Below are 15,597 nucleotides of genomic sequence, written 5' to 3'. Positions count from 1 at the left end.
TAAAATAAAATCATAAATGAAACCTCTATTGTGCAGACAAGAAATTGTGGACGGACGACGGACGAAGGGCGATCACAAAAGCTCACCCTGTCACTATGTGACAGGACTGGTGAGCTAAAAACAGACACAAACATTGACCTCTGTGACCTTCACCAGGACTTGTTGACCTTGGTCCTGTGTTCTGCATGTCATCTTTAAGTGGTAAACAATTGATGCTAGTTTTCTGGAAGTTCAGCATTATTTAGTGGACAAAGACCTTGTACCGGATGACCTTGGTTGTGTGGAAGAAGATACGGAGATGACATGAATTATGTTGGATTTAGGTTTAATGCTGCACAAACACAATTATAGGTCATATGGCAACATTCAAGCTTTGATGATGGAAGAAAATCCCAGCTACCACTGCATACATTATTTCATCATAAGCAGTCACCTAGGTATACCCACCAACATTCCGAAAGCCAACTCGGTGGCTCTACCCAGGTGACCGCATTTGACGAAACAATGGACAGACTGACGAACATGGACATGTCTCCAACAGAGTCCCCATATACTTTGTACCTGTGGGTATTATAGACAAGAAAGAAAAACAAGAGCTGTCAGTGGACAGCGCGCTCGACTATTCTCAGTGCTTGATAGTATAATATAAGCAATGAGTAAAACTTTAACATTACAATAAGCATATTCTAAGTCGAAAAGGGGCCATAATTCAGTCAAAATGCTTGATAGAGTTGCCTCCTCCTTTTTACAGACTGGGGTCATGATGGTAAACAAGTATGCAAAATATGAAAGCAATATCTCAATGGACTTTGAAAATATTTGGGGTGGTACGCAAACTTTAACATTTGTGTGACGCTCACACTCACGCCGACGCCGGGGCGAGTAGGATAGCTCCCCTATTCTTCGAATAATCGAGCTAAAAAAGCACATATCTTATGATGACAAAGCATTTAAAAGGCATTTACATAATTTATTATCACCTGTATTTCAGTAAATAGAAGAATCATGTTAGATATTTACAATCATACCGGAATGGGACAATATATATTATATATGTATAATAGTTGCTGTACATTTGTATCATGTCCAGAAGATGGTTTTCTAATATTTCAGAAAATGTCTCTTTATATAAGTAAGGCTCACTAAAACAAGTCATTATTTCATTATAATAACACATGATACATTTTTCTTTTATTAAATCTCTGTTCACACTTAAAGAGCCCCCTTTGAGACATCTCCTATGCAAATTACATGGTCTTACAGAAGTTGTGGAAAAACTTGCAGAAATAACTCCAAACCTTGTTACTCCTGCAGTTATGAGAATTATGCTGAAAATGCGTGTTGAATCATGTGTCTATAAAGTGCTATTAATCATTGATCATCTATGCATCAAGTGCAAAATTATTTCAAATATTCCATATCCAATACCAGTCTCACGTCTTATCTTTCACACACAAACTCTACCTCTGTCATAATGGACCATGTAGAGAAGCCAATATATCATTTATGTCAGATAGTTGTCCAATCCCATGAAAATAGTGTCATACACTTAGCCTGCCTAATCATTACCCAGCATATCATAGAACTTTTGGGCTAATAAATGTGCTATTTCTTGCTGGTTTATAGATTTTTGCAGGTGTAATCAGTCTTTGCACTGTTTGTAATTTTCATGTTAAATCTCGAGCAAAATATTGCGATAATACGTCCATACTCTGAAAATAGAGTAAAAGATATAATGCATTTTACAGAATTATTTCTTTTATTTTATACTTCACAATAAGAAACAACAAGCAAATTCGATGAATTAATCCAGCAAAAAGTTAAGAATGTTACAAAGAAGCAAATAATTTCATTAGTCAAAATCAAATTAACAGAAAATGAAAGGTTTTTTTGGGGAATGGGGGGGGGAGTGGGGGGGTGAGGGTACAAAAGTTTACATGGTGATTATTAATATTGATGGAAAATTAAAAATGAAAAAAAAAAACAAAAAAAAAAAACAAATTGACCAAAGCAAGGTGGCGACCAGGTGTGGGTACACAACTTCACATGTTTATAATAAATGTTCATGAATGAAAGAAGTTTAATGAAATTCTTCCAATTGGTTGGTTTGTTATGTGCAAATCTGTGTTTTTATAAACAATTAAAGGGCAAAAACTGTATGGAATATTGACCAATAAAAAAAGAAAATGACAGGCATCATCAAAGTATGTTGGTTCATATTTATTTCAAGTTTGATGAAATTCTACCTGCTAGTAACTGAGAAATGGCCGCGGACTGACATTTTTGTGCATTTTCCATTAAATCAAGGGCAATAACTCTAAGGGAAATTGACCAATTGAAAAAAAAACTTGAAGGGCATCATCGCAGTATCTTGGTTCATGTCTATTTCAAGTTTGATGAAATTCTACCTGCTAGTTACTGAGAAATGGCTGCGGACGGACATTTTTCATTAAATCAAGGGCAGTAACTCTAAGGGAAATTGACTAATCAAAAAAAAACTTGACGGGCATCATCGCAGTATGTTGGTCCATGTTTATTTCAAGTTTCATGAAATTCTACCAGGTAGTTACTGAGAAATGGCTGCGGACGGACGGACTGACAACGCCATTTCAATACCCCACTCCCGATTTTATCGGCGGGGGATAAAAATGCCCTGGAAAGCAGTCAATACAGCCACTGTTGACAGACTGGCAATCCATAGCTGTGTCTCAAGCTCATTATTCATAATGACCCTGGGTAACTTGAAAGTTCCCTCACTCATACATCAATGTCGAAACATTTCTAAATTTGTTGCCAGATTGGGTAGCATTATTAATAATAGTGGAGCTAAAAAAGGTGCAATTCTAAGTAAAAAGGGTACCTAATTCATGAAATATTTGTGCCACATTTATGGACCTTGTAGAAACACTATTTTAAGTCTGAATCAAATTCATTAAGTATTAACAAAGGAATAGTGAAAGTACACAAAATTTAACCTGAAATTCTAAGTAAAAAGGAGGCAAAATTTATGAAATATTGGTACAAGAGTTATGGCCCTTGTTTTAATGATGTGGGTGATGATGAGTTACAACTATTTTAAGTCTGAATCAACTTTGTTTGGTAATAACAGAGATAGGGTGAAAGTGCATCAAAATTAATCTAAAACTAGAGCTGCTTTTGAGGAAAGTGCATGTTTCCCACAACTGCCTAATCATCTGAATAGAAGTATATGAGTCAACCATGCACTAAGACCTCAACTGCCTAATCTTCCGACATGATGAAAACTTCGGGTATAAATGATCCCTATACTACTATTCACATTAGCAGTATATCGCGGGCTTAGCGCAAAACGGTTGTAACTCCTTCTTTATTTCATATAAGTTACAACCGTTTTGCGCTAAGCCCGCGATATGTGTCCTTTATGTCCCCAAGACCTAAGAGATTTTCAGTAATTCAAATTGTGAAGTGCCTGGGCCAATTTGGCTAGTTATTGAACTTGGTCGAGACCTTACTGGCAAACACATTTTGTTCAAGTTTGGTGAAGATCGAATGAGTAATGTTCGACTAAGAAAGCGGGACAAGATTTGTGACAGACAGATGGACACACAGACAGACAGACAGACAGGAGTAAATCAATATGTCTCCACACCACTGTGGTGTGGGAGACATAACTAGAAGGTGTTTTTGTCACAAAAACATATGTCTCCCCCCTATGTATACCTTTAGCCCTGGCAGCCATTTTGTGCAGCAAAGCGGAACTTGTCGGCGGTATGCACAACTAGGCTTGGTACTGATTACTCCTGTGATGCTTCGTCGAAATCTGTCCAGCAGTTTGACCTGTGAAAGCTGGACAAGATTTTTCTATTTTTAGCTCTAGTGGCCATTTTGTGCAGCAGAGCGGAATGTGCCGGCGATATGCACAACTAGGCTTGGTACTGATCACTCCTATTAAGTTTCACTGAAATCCAGCCAGCAGTTTGACCTGTGAAAGCCGGACAAGATTTTTCTATTTTTTAGCTCTGGCAGCCATTTTGTGAAGTGAAGCGGAACGTGCCGGCGATATGCACAACTAAGCTTGGTACTGATCACTCCTGTGAAGTTTCGTCGAAATCTGGCCAGCAGTTTAAACTGAGAAAGCCGGACAAGCTTAATACAGACGGACAGATGGCAAAGGAAAAAACAAGAGGGCCATGATGGCCCTATATCGCTCACCTGTTATCATTACACTTGAGGACAAGAAGGTCCGCAGAAAAAATATCTAAGTCCAAAGGACAGGAACAACAAAGGAAAGAAATTTAACCAAAAAGAAAAAAAAAACTTCTTACAAGGTACAGATATGTCAAAATACACCTTAAAACTGGAGGTACCATCCATGTTGTACCACAGAAAAGTGGTCTCGGTTTTTCCCTACGGCCAATAATAAAAAAGTTACTAAAAATAAGCTATTTATATTAACGTAAAAGGAAAGTAATTAAAAAGAAAATTATTGTAAGTGAACAAAAGAAGGATCTGCCAAATGAATCTGTTGACATAAATGAAATTTCAGATCAGTATCTTCATTAGTTACGGAGATATACCCATTTTAATTTGAAATAAAGGGAGGTAATTTGAAATAAAATCAGTACATAGTTATCTACCCTGATTGTCTCAGTCCAACTAATGACAATAATGAAATTTCAAATAAGTCCTATAAGTACTTACTGATATAAATCCATTTTGACTACAATCTGGGGAGGTAATCAGATATAAAACTAGAGCTATCACTTAAGGTGATGAATGTACCACCAGCATGCACTGACACAGTACACTGCAATTTGACGCACACAAGATTGCATAATTATGTGGACTGTATGTATATAGACTGTATGTATACAGTATAGTAACAAAAAACAAAGTCCCATAACTATGCAGAATATTTATCTAAAAGAATGTAACATGCACCATGCACAACTAGGGTTGGTACTGATCACTTGTGTGAAGTTTCATTAAATTGTGTGTAAGGGTTTGGTAGATTAGGCATGCACAAGATTGCATATGCAGACTGTATGTACATAGTATGTTAACAAGAAACAAAGTCCCATAACTCTGCAATTTTTGTCGCTGAAAGAACCTAACATGCCCCATGCACAACTACTGTTGTTACTGATCACTTGTCAGTTGTGTGAAGTTTCATTAAATTGTGTCAAGGGGATGAGGAGAGATGGTGCGCACAAGATTGTGTCTATGTATATAGTAGAGTAACAAAAAAAATAAAGTCCCATAACTCTGCAAATTTTTTTTCTGAAAGAACCTAACATGCCCCATGCACAACTACTGTTGTTACTGATCACTTGTGTGAAGTTTCATTAAATTGTGTCAAGGGGATGAGGAGAGATGGTGCGCACAAGATTGTGTCTATGTATATAGTATAGTAACAAAAAAACAAAGTCCCATAACTCTGCAAATTTTTTTCTAAAAGAACCTAACATGCCCCATGCACAACTACTGTTGGTACTGATCACTTGTGTGAAGTTTCATTAAATTCTGTCAAGGGGATAAGGAGAGATGGTGCGCACAAGATTGCGTCTACGGCCAGACGGACAGACAGACAACCTGAAACCAGTATACCCTCCCCCCCTTACAACTTTGTTGTTGTCGGGGGGTACAATAACTCTGGAATCTACTGATTTGTCATGGAATCCAAGATTTATTGTTGTTGAAGATATTTTGAAAGTTTGTATCAAATAAAACCATAAATGAAGTCTCTATATGGCTGCAAAAGCCGAAATAGCCAATTTTGGACCTTTAAGGGGCCATAACTCTGGAACGCATGATGGAATCTGGCCAGTTCAAGAAAGGAATCAAGATCTTGTGGTGATACAAGTTGTATGCCAGTTTGGTTAAAATCAAATCATAAATGAAGTTGCTATTGTGCAGACAAGGTCAAAATAGCTAATTTTGGCCCTTTCAGGGGCCATAACTCTGGAACCCATTAAGGGATCTGGCCGGTTCAACAAAGGAACTGAGATCTTATGGCAATAAAAGTTTTGTGCAAGTTTGATTAAATTCAAATCATAAATGAAGCAGCTATTGTGCAGACAAGGTCAAAATAGATAATTCTGTCCCTTTCAGGGGCCATAACTCTGGAACCCATAATGGAATCTAGCCAGTTCAAGAAAGGAACCAAGATCTTATGGTGATACAAGTTGTGTGCCAGTTTGGTTAAAATCAAATCATAAATAAAGCTGCTATTGTGCAGACAAGGTCAAAATAGCTAATTCTGGCCCTTTCAGGGGCCATAACTCTGGAACCCATAATGGGATCTGGCCAGTTCAAGAAAGGAACCAAGATCTTATGGTGATACAAGTTGTGCGCCAGTTTGGTAAAAATCAAATCATAAATAAAGCTGCTATTGTGCAGACAAGGTCAAAATAGCTAATTTTGGCCCTTTCAGGGGCCATAACTCTGGAACCCATAATGGGATCTGGCCAGTTCAAGAAAGGAACTGATCTTATGGTGATACAAGTTGTGTGCAAGTTTGGTTAAAATAAAATCATAAATGAAACCACTATCGTGCAGACACGAAATTGTTGACGCATGCACGCACGGACGGACGGACGACGGACAAAGGGTGATCACAAAAGCTCACCTTTTCACTATGTGACAGGTGAGCTAAAAATATGTATCCCCCAGGTATGGGGGAGAGAGGGAGACATAATTCTAAGTAAAAAGTGGGCATAATTCATAAAAATTGGTACCAGAGTTACGAACCTTGTGTCCTATGATGTGTGTGATGATATGGAACAACTATTTAAAGTTTGAATCAATTCAATTCAGTAATAACTGAGATACACTGAAAGTGCACCAAAACATGAAATTCTATGTAAAAAGGTGGGACAGTTCATGAAATATTGGTGCGAGAGTTATGCCACTTTTGCCATATGATATGGTTGATGATGGGGAATAACTATTTTAACAGAGATAAAGAGAAAGTGCATCAAAACTCTAAACAAGGTGTAGATGCGGTAAGACGTTGATGCCAGGTCGAGTAGGATAGCTCTCCATAAAATTAAAGAATGGGAAGTACCTCTTGGAAATAATAATTTACAATTATAGCCAATAGGCACACCCTGGTCGTATATTAACATCTTTATATAACTTCAAAGTAATTCCAATGAAAACTAGAGCTATCACTGAAGGTGATGAATGTACCGCCCCCCCACCCCCACCCCCCGCAAGCACTGACACTGTACATTGCAATTTGACACACACAAGATTGCGTAATTATGTGGACTGTATGTATATTATAGACTCTATGTATATACCTGTAGGATGATTTTGGGCTCTGTATTAAAGACTAGGTCCTTTTTAAGCCCCCTCTTCTTGCAGACTTAATTTATGACCGTATTACTGCAAGTTCTCAAAACAAATTTGGTAGCTGTTGGTAACAGATAAAAGAGTACTTAATTACAAACAGTCGTCCTATGACAACATCTACACTGGGCCACATTTAAAAGTCTTTGTTTGCTGTCGAAGTTGGGTAGGTAGGTAGGCAATTTTTTTTTTTTATTCCAGTGCTACTTATAACTAATAATTTTATATTTCTCATGAAGATAAATGAATAAAATATGAAAAGATATCTTATGTCATTTTATATCTGATTTGCTGATACTTTTGCGAATATTTAAAAAAAATCTAAATTTTAAAATGTATGGGGAAAGAGAGTGATATATGTATCTAATGAGGCTACAGATCCATGGTAATGTAGTTTAAAAGGATTAACTAAAAAAAGTCACACTCCTAATCTCCATACGTCAATCTAAAAATTTCCTTCTGTAAATACTGTGTGTAACGACAATGTACATTTCTGAAACTTTACTGTAAGTAATTTACATAAGCCTCTAAATGTTGAAATCTATTTGCATATGTTATGAGGAAAATATGCACATATTTAATTAACAGAAAACTTACGACATGAAACACACGTGTATTGTTTTCCCGCCAAAATATAATACAGAGTGCTTCAGCAATAAATCCCTTTTAATGCTCTGAGTTCAGGACTTTTGTTTATCGTCTGTATTTCAAATCGTGAAACATGAGATTCTGAGCTATTTTCATATTAACATTCGATAAATTGATTGTGCGGCGACATCTAATAACAAGAGCTGTCGGAGGACAGCAACGCTCGACTATTTAACAGCCTTGTCGCTTGAATGAATAAGAAAGTCGAAAAAGGGGCATAATTTAGTAAACCAGAAATGTGTCCATGGGACACAGATGCCCCCACTACATGACATTAGTCAGGGGCCAGAACTCCTACAATACTGAATGAATCCGGATGCGAAACCCCAGGTGCACAACTACACATGCTGACCAACATTCCTGTAAACTTTGGTGATTCTAGGTCAAATACTTTTGGGGCTATGCACAACACAACATTAAAATGACCAATTTTTTATGAAGTCAGGGGCTATAACTCCTACATGACTGGATGAATCCGGACGCAAAACCCCAGGTGCACAACTACACATGCTGACCAACATGCCTGTAAAGTTTTGTGACTCTAGGTCATATACTTTTGGAGCTAGGCACGACACAACATTAAAATGACCAATTTTTACAAAGTCAGGGGCCATAACTTCTACATGACTGAATGAATCCGGACGCGAAACCCCAGGTGCACAACTACACATGCTGACCAACATTCCTGTAAACTTTGGTGATTCTAGGTCAAATACTTTTGGAGCTATGCGTGACACAACATTAAAATGACCAATTTTTTACTAAGTCAGGGGCCATAACTCCTATATGTCTGGATGAATCCAGACGCGAAACCCCAGGTGCACAACTGCACATGCTGACCAACATGCCTGTAAAGTTTTGTGACTCTAGGTCATATACTTTTGGAGCTAGGCACGACACAACATTAAAATGACCAATTTTTACAAAGTCAGGGGCCATAACTTCTACATGACTGAATGGATCCGGACGCGAAACCCCAGGTGCACAACTACACATGTTGACCAACATTCTTGTAAAGTTTTGTGACTCTACGTCAAATACTTTCTGAGCTACGCGCGACACAACATTTTCGGAAGGACGGACGGACGGACGGACAGACGGACGGAAGGACGGAAGGACAAGAGCAAATCTATATGCCCCCCCCCCCCAAAGTGGGGGCATAAAAAGTAAAATAGGGTTATGGAACCTGCATAGTGCTTATCAGCTCATGACAGTGGACAAGTGTGTGAAGTTTCAATCCATTCCCATTAGTGGGTACTGAGATACCAGCTTACATATAAGAATTTAACCCAAAACTCCTAAGTTTAAAAAGGGGCATACTTTTGTAAATTGCAAAGATGAGTTATTGACCCTTTGCACTGCATGTCAATAATGACAGTGAACAAGTGTGTGAAGTTTCAATCCTTTCCCGTTAGTGGATACTGAGATACCAGCTTACATACAAAACCTTAACCAAAAAATTCTAAGTCGAAAAAGGGGCATAATTTTGTAAAAAAGCAAAATAGAGTTATGGAACCTGCTTTGTGTATGTCAGATCATGACAGTGAACAAGTGTGTGAAGGTTCAATCTATTCCAATTAGTGAGTACTGAGATACCAGCTTACATACAAAACCTTAACCAAAAAATTCTAAGTCGAAAAAGGGGCATAATTTTGTAAAAAAGCAAAATAGAGTTATGGAACCTGTGGAATGTAAGACAGTTTATCACAGTGAATAAGTGTGTGAAGTTTCAATCCATTCCCACAAGTGGTTACTGAGATACCAGCTTACATACAAAACCTTAACCAAAAATTTCTAAGTCAAAAAAGGGGCATAATTTTGTAAAAAAGCAAAATAGAGTTATGGAACCTGTGCAATGTAAGTCAGTTTATCACAGTGAATAAGTGTGTGAAGTTTCAATCCATTCCCACAAGTGGTTGCTGAGATACCAGCTTACATACAAAAACTTAACCAAATCGGGACGCAGACGCCGACGCATGGGCGAGTCCAATAGCTCTACTATTCTATGAATAGTCGAGCTAAAATTGGCAGCATCCATAACGTTTTCGGTGGCAGCACCTACGAGTTTAACCGGGAGAGGTGTATTGAATGAGTAAGACAGGTAACCCTTCTCAGAACCAAAAATGCACAGGAAATAATTGTTCCCGCTGTAAATACTCTTTTGATTCATATTAACCTGAAAAAGAGACTGGAGTAACCCTTCCGCAAACACAATATCAGTCATGAAATGCACGTGCTTCTTTCCCGCCAAAATTATAATTACGTACCCAAAACATAATTATTTTCTCAAGCGTGCACAATCGATCTATTTCAAATTTACCAAAAGTATTCTGAGATGTTGAACAAGAGGTCCTTACAACAACAACAACAATTACTTTTATTTGCAATCCGGTTACATACTAGTAACAACATGATTAAATAAATTCGTCAGACTGTGGGGGGGGGGGGGGGGCATATTAAAAAGGGGGGATAATTCATGAAATATCTGTGCAAGAGTTATGACACTTGTGTCATATGATGTGAGTGATGACGTGGAATATTTATTTTAAGTTTGAATCAAATCCTTTCTGTAATAACAGAGATATAGTGAAAATGCATTAAAACTAGAGCTGCTTTTGAGAAAAGCGCTTGTCTCCCACAACTGCCTAATCATCTGAATAGTAAGTCTGTCTTTATATACTGTTTACTCACAGAAAATATACCTTTGATAATTTTGGAGTAAGCGGCCTATCGGTAATTCAAGGGCCATAATTCCAAAGTGCCTGGGCCAATCTGGCTAGTTATCAAACTTGGCCGAGGACTTATTGGCAAACACATTTTGTTCAAGTTTGGTGAAGATAGGATGAGAAATGTTCGACTTAGAGTGCGGACAAAATTTGTGACAAGACAGATGGACACACAGACAGACAGGAGTAAATCAATATGTCTCCCACCACACAGTGGTGTGGTAGACATAATTAACCTTAAACTAGAGATGCTTTTGACCCTAAAGTCAATAGGGGTCGTGTACTCAATAAGTACTATTAGCATGTGAAGTTCTCATCACAGGGGCCAATGTTAAAAAAGTTAACGTTGTGACGAACAAACAAACTAACAAACGCATGTCTCCCACAACTGCCTAATTATCTAAATAGTAAGTCAGTCTTTATATACTGCTTACTTAATCCACATGTGCATGCGCTTTCCTGACACCAAAGGGACGCCTATACTACTAGTAGGCGCCGATTTAGGGGTAAAACTGCGCAAGAAATCGGAGTGTTTTTGGTAAATCAAGGGCCATAATTCTGAAGTGCCTAGGCCGATTTGGCTAGTTATCGAACTTGGCCGAGCACTTATTGGCAGACACATTTTGTTGAAGTTTGGTGAAGATTGGATGATAAATGTTCGACTTAGAGTGCAGACAAGCTTCGTGACAGACACACACACACAGACTGGAGTAAATCAATATGTCTCCCACACCACTGTGTGGTGGGAGACATAATTCTAAGTAAAAGGGGGGGATAATTCATGAACAAGGCAGTCTGAAAGACAGCTAAATCCTCCGCCACTGTTATGGATAGTGAACCTTTGACCTTGAGCTGTGACCTTGGCCTTGAACTGACTCACGAATTCTGCACATCATCTTGATGAGGTGATCATTTGACCAAAGTTTCATGAAAATCCTTCAAGGGGTTTAGGAGTTACAGAGTTCAAACCTTTGACCTTGAGTTGTGACCTTGACTTTGAGTTGACATAGCTGAATCATGAGTTTTTGATGAGATCATCATTTGACCCAAGTTTAATGAAAATCCTTCAAGCGGTTTAGGAGATACAGAGTGGACACAAAATGGAAGCGTCAAACCTGTGACCTTGACCTTGAGCCAGCATCGCTGACTCACAAGTTCTGCACATTGTCTTGATGAGGTGATCATTTGACCCAGGTTTCATATGAATCCTTCAAGGGGATTAGGAGATACATAGCAGACACAAAATGAAAGGCTCAAACCTTTGACCCTGAGTTGTGACCTTGACCTTGAGCCAACATGACTGACTGAGTTCTGCACACCGTCTTGATGAGGTGATCATTTGACCCAAATTTCATGAAAATCCTTCAAGGGGTTTAGGAGATACAGAGCGGACACAAAATGGAAGGCTCAAACCTTTGACCCTGAGTTGTGACCTTGACCTTGAGCCAACATGACTGACTGAGTTCTGCACATCGTCTTGATGAGGTGATCATTTGACCCAAGTTTTATAAAATTCCTTCAAAGGGTTTAGGAGATACAGAGCGGACACGAAATGGAAGGCTAAAACCTTTGACCTTGAGTTGTGACCTTGACCTTTAGCTGACATGGCTGACTCATGAGTTTTGCACATCGTCTTGATGCAGTGATCATTTGACCCAAGTTTCATAAAAATCCTTCAAGGGGTTTAGGAAATATGGAGCGGACATTCGTGGTGGGGGATTAACAAGAGCTGTCGGATGACAGCGCACTCGACTATTCGAAGAATTGACTGAAGAATGGAGTAAAAATATTTCTACAGATATTCAGACAAAAGAAAACAAGAGCTGCCACTAATTATGACAAATGCCCCCGCAGCACCTTGACCTTTGACCTGGTAACCTTGACCTTTGACAAGGTGACCCCAAAGTCAGTAGGGATGGTGTACTCAGTAAGTACTATCAGCACATGAAGTTTGAGGTCCTGGGTGCAGTGGTTCGTGAGTAAAGTGCCTTCATGCAAAAAGTTAACGTTGGCCCCTGTGACCTTGACCTTTGACCTGGTGACCCCAAAGTCTGTATGGGTGGTGTACTCAATAAGTACTATCAGCATGTGAAGTTTGAAGGTCCTGGGTGCAGTGGTTCGCGAGTAAAGTGCCTTCATGCAAAAAGTTAACGTTGGCCCCTGTGACCTTGACCTTTGACCTGGTGACCCCAAAGTCAGTAGGGTTGGTGTACTCATTAAGTACTATCAGCATGTGAAGTTTGAAGGTCCTGGGGGCCCGGGTTTGCGAGTAAAGTGCCTTCATGCAAAAAGTTACTAATGAACAAACAAACGAACGAACGGACGGACAGTTGAAAACTAATATGCCTCCCTTCAGGGGCATAAAAATACATTAGACAAACAATGTTCCTGGTTTTGTGGATTTTGGTAAGTCTTGCACTAAATGGCAATGTGTGAACCAATTAAGTCCAAAAAGGGCCATTATTCAGCCAAAATAGTTGTCAGAGTTATGTACACTTGCCTACAGATGGAAATCATGATGATAAACAAGTGTTCAAAGTTTAAAAGCCATATGTCAAATACTTTTGACAAAACGTGGACTTGTATGAAATCAGAACCAATTTCCAAGTCCAAAGAGGGCAATAATTCAGCCAAAATAGTCGACAAAGTTATGTACTCTTTCCTACAGATAGAGACTATTATACTGAACAAGTGATAAAAGTTTCAAAGCCATATGTCAAACGCTTTACACAAAATATGAACTGGTACGAAAAACCTAACCATTTTTCTAAGTCAAAAGGGGCCATAATTCAGCCAAAATCCTTGATGAAGTTATGTACTCTTGCCTATAACTGGACATGGTGATGGTAAACAAGTGTTGAAAGTTTCAAAGCTTTATCTTCAAAGACTTTGTCAAAATATGAACTGGTACGAAAAACTTAACCCAGATTTCTAAGTCAAAAAGGGCCATAATTCAGCCAAATTCCTTGGTGGAGTTATGTGCTCTTGCCTATAACTGGACATGGTGATGGTAAACAAGTGTTGAAAGTTTCAAAGCTTTATCTCAAGAGACTTTGTCAAAATATGAACTGGTACGAAAAATTTAACCAAGATATCCAAGTCGAAAGGGGCCATAATTCAGCCAAAATCCTTGACGGAGTTATGTACTCTTGCCTATAACTGGACATGGTGATGGTAAACAATTGCTGAAAGTTTCAAAGCTTTATCTCAAAAGACTTTGTCAAAATATGAACTGGTACAAAAAACTTAACCATGATTTCTAAGTCAAAAGGGGCCATAATTCAGCCAAAATCCCTGATGGAGTTATGTGCTCTTGCCTAAAACTGGCCATGGTGATGGTAAACAAGTGTTGAAAGTTTCAAAGCTTTATCTCAAAAGACTTTGTCAAAATATGGACTGATACGAAAAACTTAACCAAGGTGTGACGCCGATGCTGACGCCGTGGTGAGTAGGATAGCTCTACTTATTCTTCGAATAGTGGAGCTAAAAATAGCTGCTAGTTATGAGCCTTGCATGATATGATGTGGGTGATGATGTGGAACAACTATTCGAAGTTTGAATCAAATCCATTTAGTAACAAGGCACTCTGAAGACAGCTAAATCCGCCGCCACTGCTATGGATAGTGAAAGGGTAAACCTTTGATTTTAGCTGTGACCTTGACCTTGAACTGACATGGCTGACTCATGAATTCTGCACAACGTCTTGATGAGGTGATCATTTGACCCAAGTTTCATAAAAATCCTTCAAGGGGTTTAGGAGATACAGAGCTGAAACCTTTGACCTTCAGTTGTGACCTTGACCTTGAGTTGACATGGCTGACTCATGAGTTCTTGATGAGGTGATCAGTTGACCCAAGTTTGATGAACATCCTTCAAGGGGTTTAGGAGATCTACAGAGTGGACACCAAATGGAAGGCTCAAACCTTCGACCCTTAGTTGTGACCTTGGCCTTGAGCTGGCATGGTTGACTCATAATTTCTGCACATCGTTCTGATGAGGTAATCATTTGACCCAAGTTTTATAAAATTCCTTCAAGAGGTTTAGCAGACATAGAGCGGACACGAAATGGAAGGCTCAAACCTTTGACCTTCAGTTGTGACCTTGACCTTGAGCCGACATGGCTGACTCATAAGTTCTGCACATCGCCTTGATGAGGTGATCGTTTGACCCAAGTTTGATGAAAATCCTTGAAGGGGTTTAGGAGATATAGAGCGGACACAAAATGGAAGGCTCAAACCTTTGACCCTAAGTTGTGACCTTGACCTTGAGCCAGCATGACTGACTCATGTGTTCTGCACATCGTCTTGATGAGGTGATCATTTGACCCAAGTTTTATAAAATTCCTTCAAGGGGTTTAAGAGATATAGAGCGGACACAAAATGGAAGGCTCAAACCTTTGACCCTGAGTTGTGACCTTGACCTTGAGCCGGCATGGCTGACTCATGGGTTCTGCACATCATCTTGATGAGGTGATCATTTGACCCAAGTTTCATGAAAATCCTTCAAGGGGTTTAGGAGATATGGACCGGACACGACTTTGTTACGGACGGCAGGACGGACGGACGCAGACCATTCCTATAATCCCTCCGCCACGGCAGGGGATTAATAACTCAGATAGAGTGAAAGTGCATCAAAACTTTAACCTGAAATTCTAAATAAAGGGGGGATAATTCATGAAATATTGGTACAAGAGTTATGACCCTTGTGTCATATGATGTGGGTGATGAAGTTGAACAACTATTTCAAGTTTGAATCAAATCCATCTAGCAATAACTCAAGAGTGAAAGTGCATCAAAACTTTAACCTGAAATTCTAAGTAAAAGGGGGGATAATTCATGAAATATTGGTACGAGAGCTATGGCCCTTAGGCCATATGATGTGGGCGATGATG

At 39.0% G+C, this 15,597-nt stretch overlaps 1 protein-coding gene across 2 annotated transcripts in view; it reads right to left on the bottom strand.

The window, feature by feature from the left end:
* Positions 1 to 956: 956 nt before the first annotated feature.
* Positions 957 to 15,597, bottom strand: part of LOC123527407 (F-actin-capping protein subunit beta-like) — a 117,159-nt gene continuing 102,518 nt past the window's right edge. For both annotated transcript variants that reach the window (XM_045306826.2, XM_045306828.2), the window contains one exon: positions 957 to 1,712. The gene's annotated coding sequence lies outside the window, so the exon portion shown is untranslated. The remainder of the gene's footprint in view (positions 1,713 to 15,597) is intronic.

Source organism: Mercenaria mercenaria, chromosome 14 (assembly GCF_021730395.1).
Source record: "Mercenaria mercenaria strain notata chromosome 14, MADL_Memer_1, whole genome shotgun sequence".
Classification (NCBI taxonomy): domain Eukaryota; kingdom Metazoa; phylum Mollusca; class Bivalvia; order Venerida; family Veneridae; genus Mercenaria; species Mercenaria mercenaria.
Note: the sequence above shows the minus strand (reverse complement) of the source record. Positions and strands in the feature narration are given on the sequence as shown.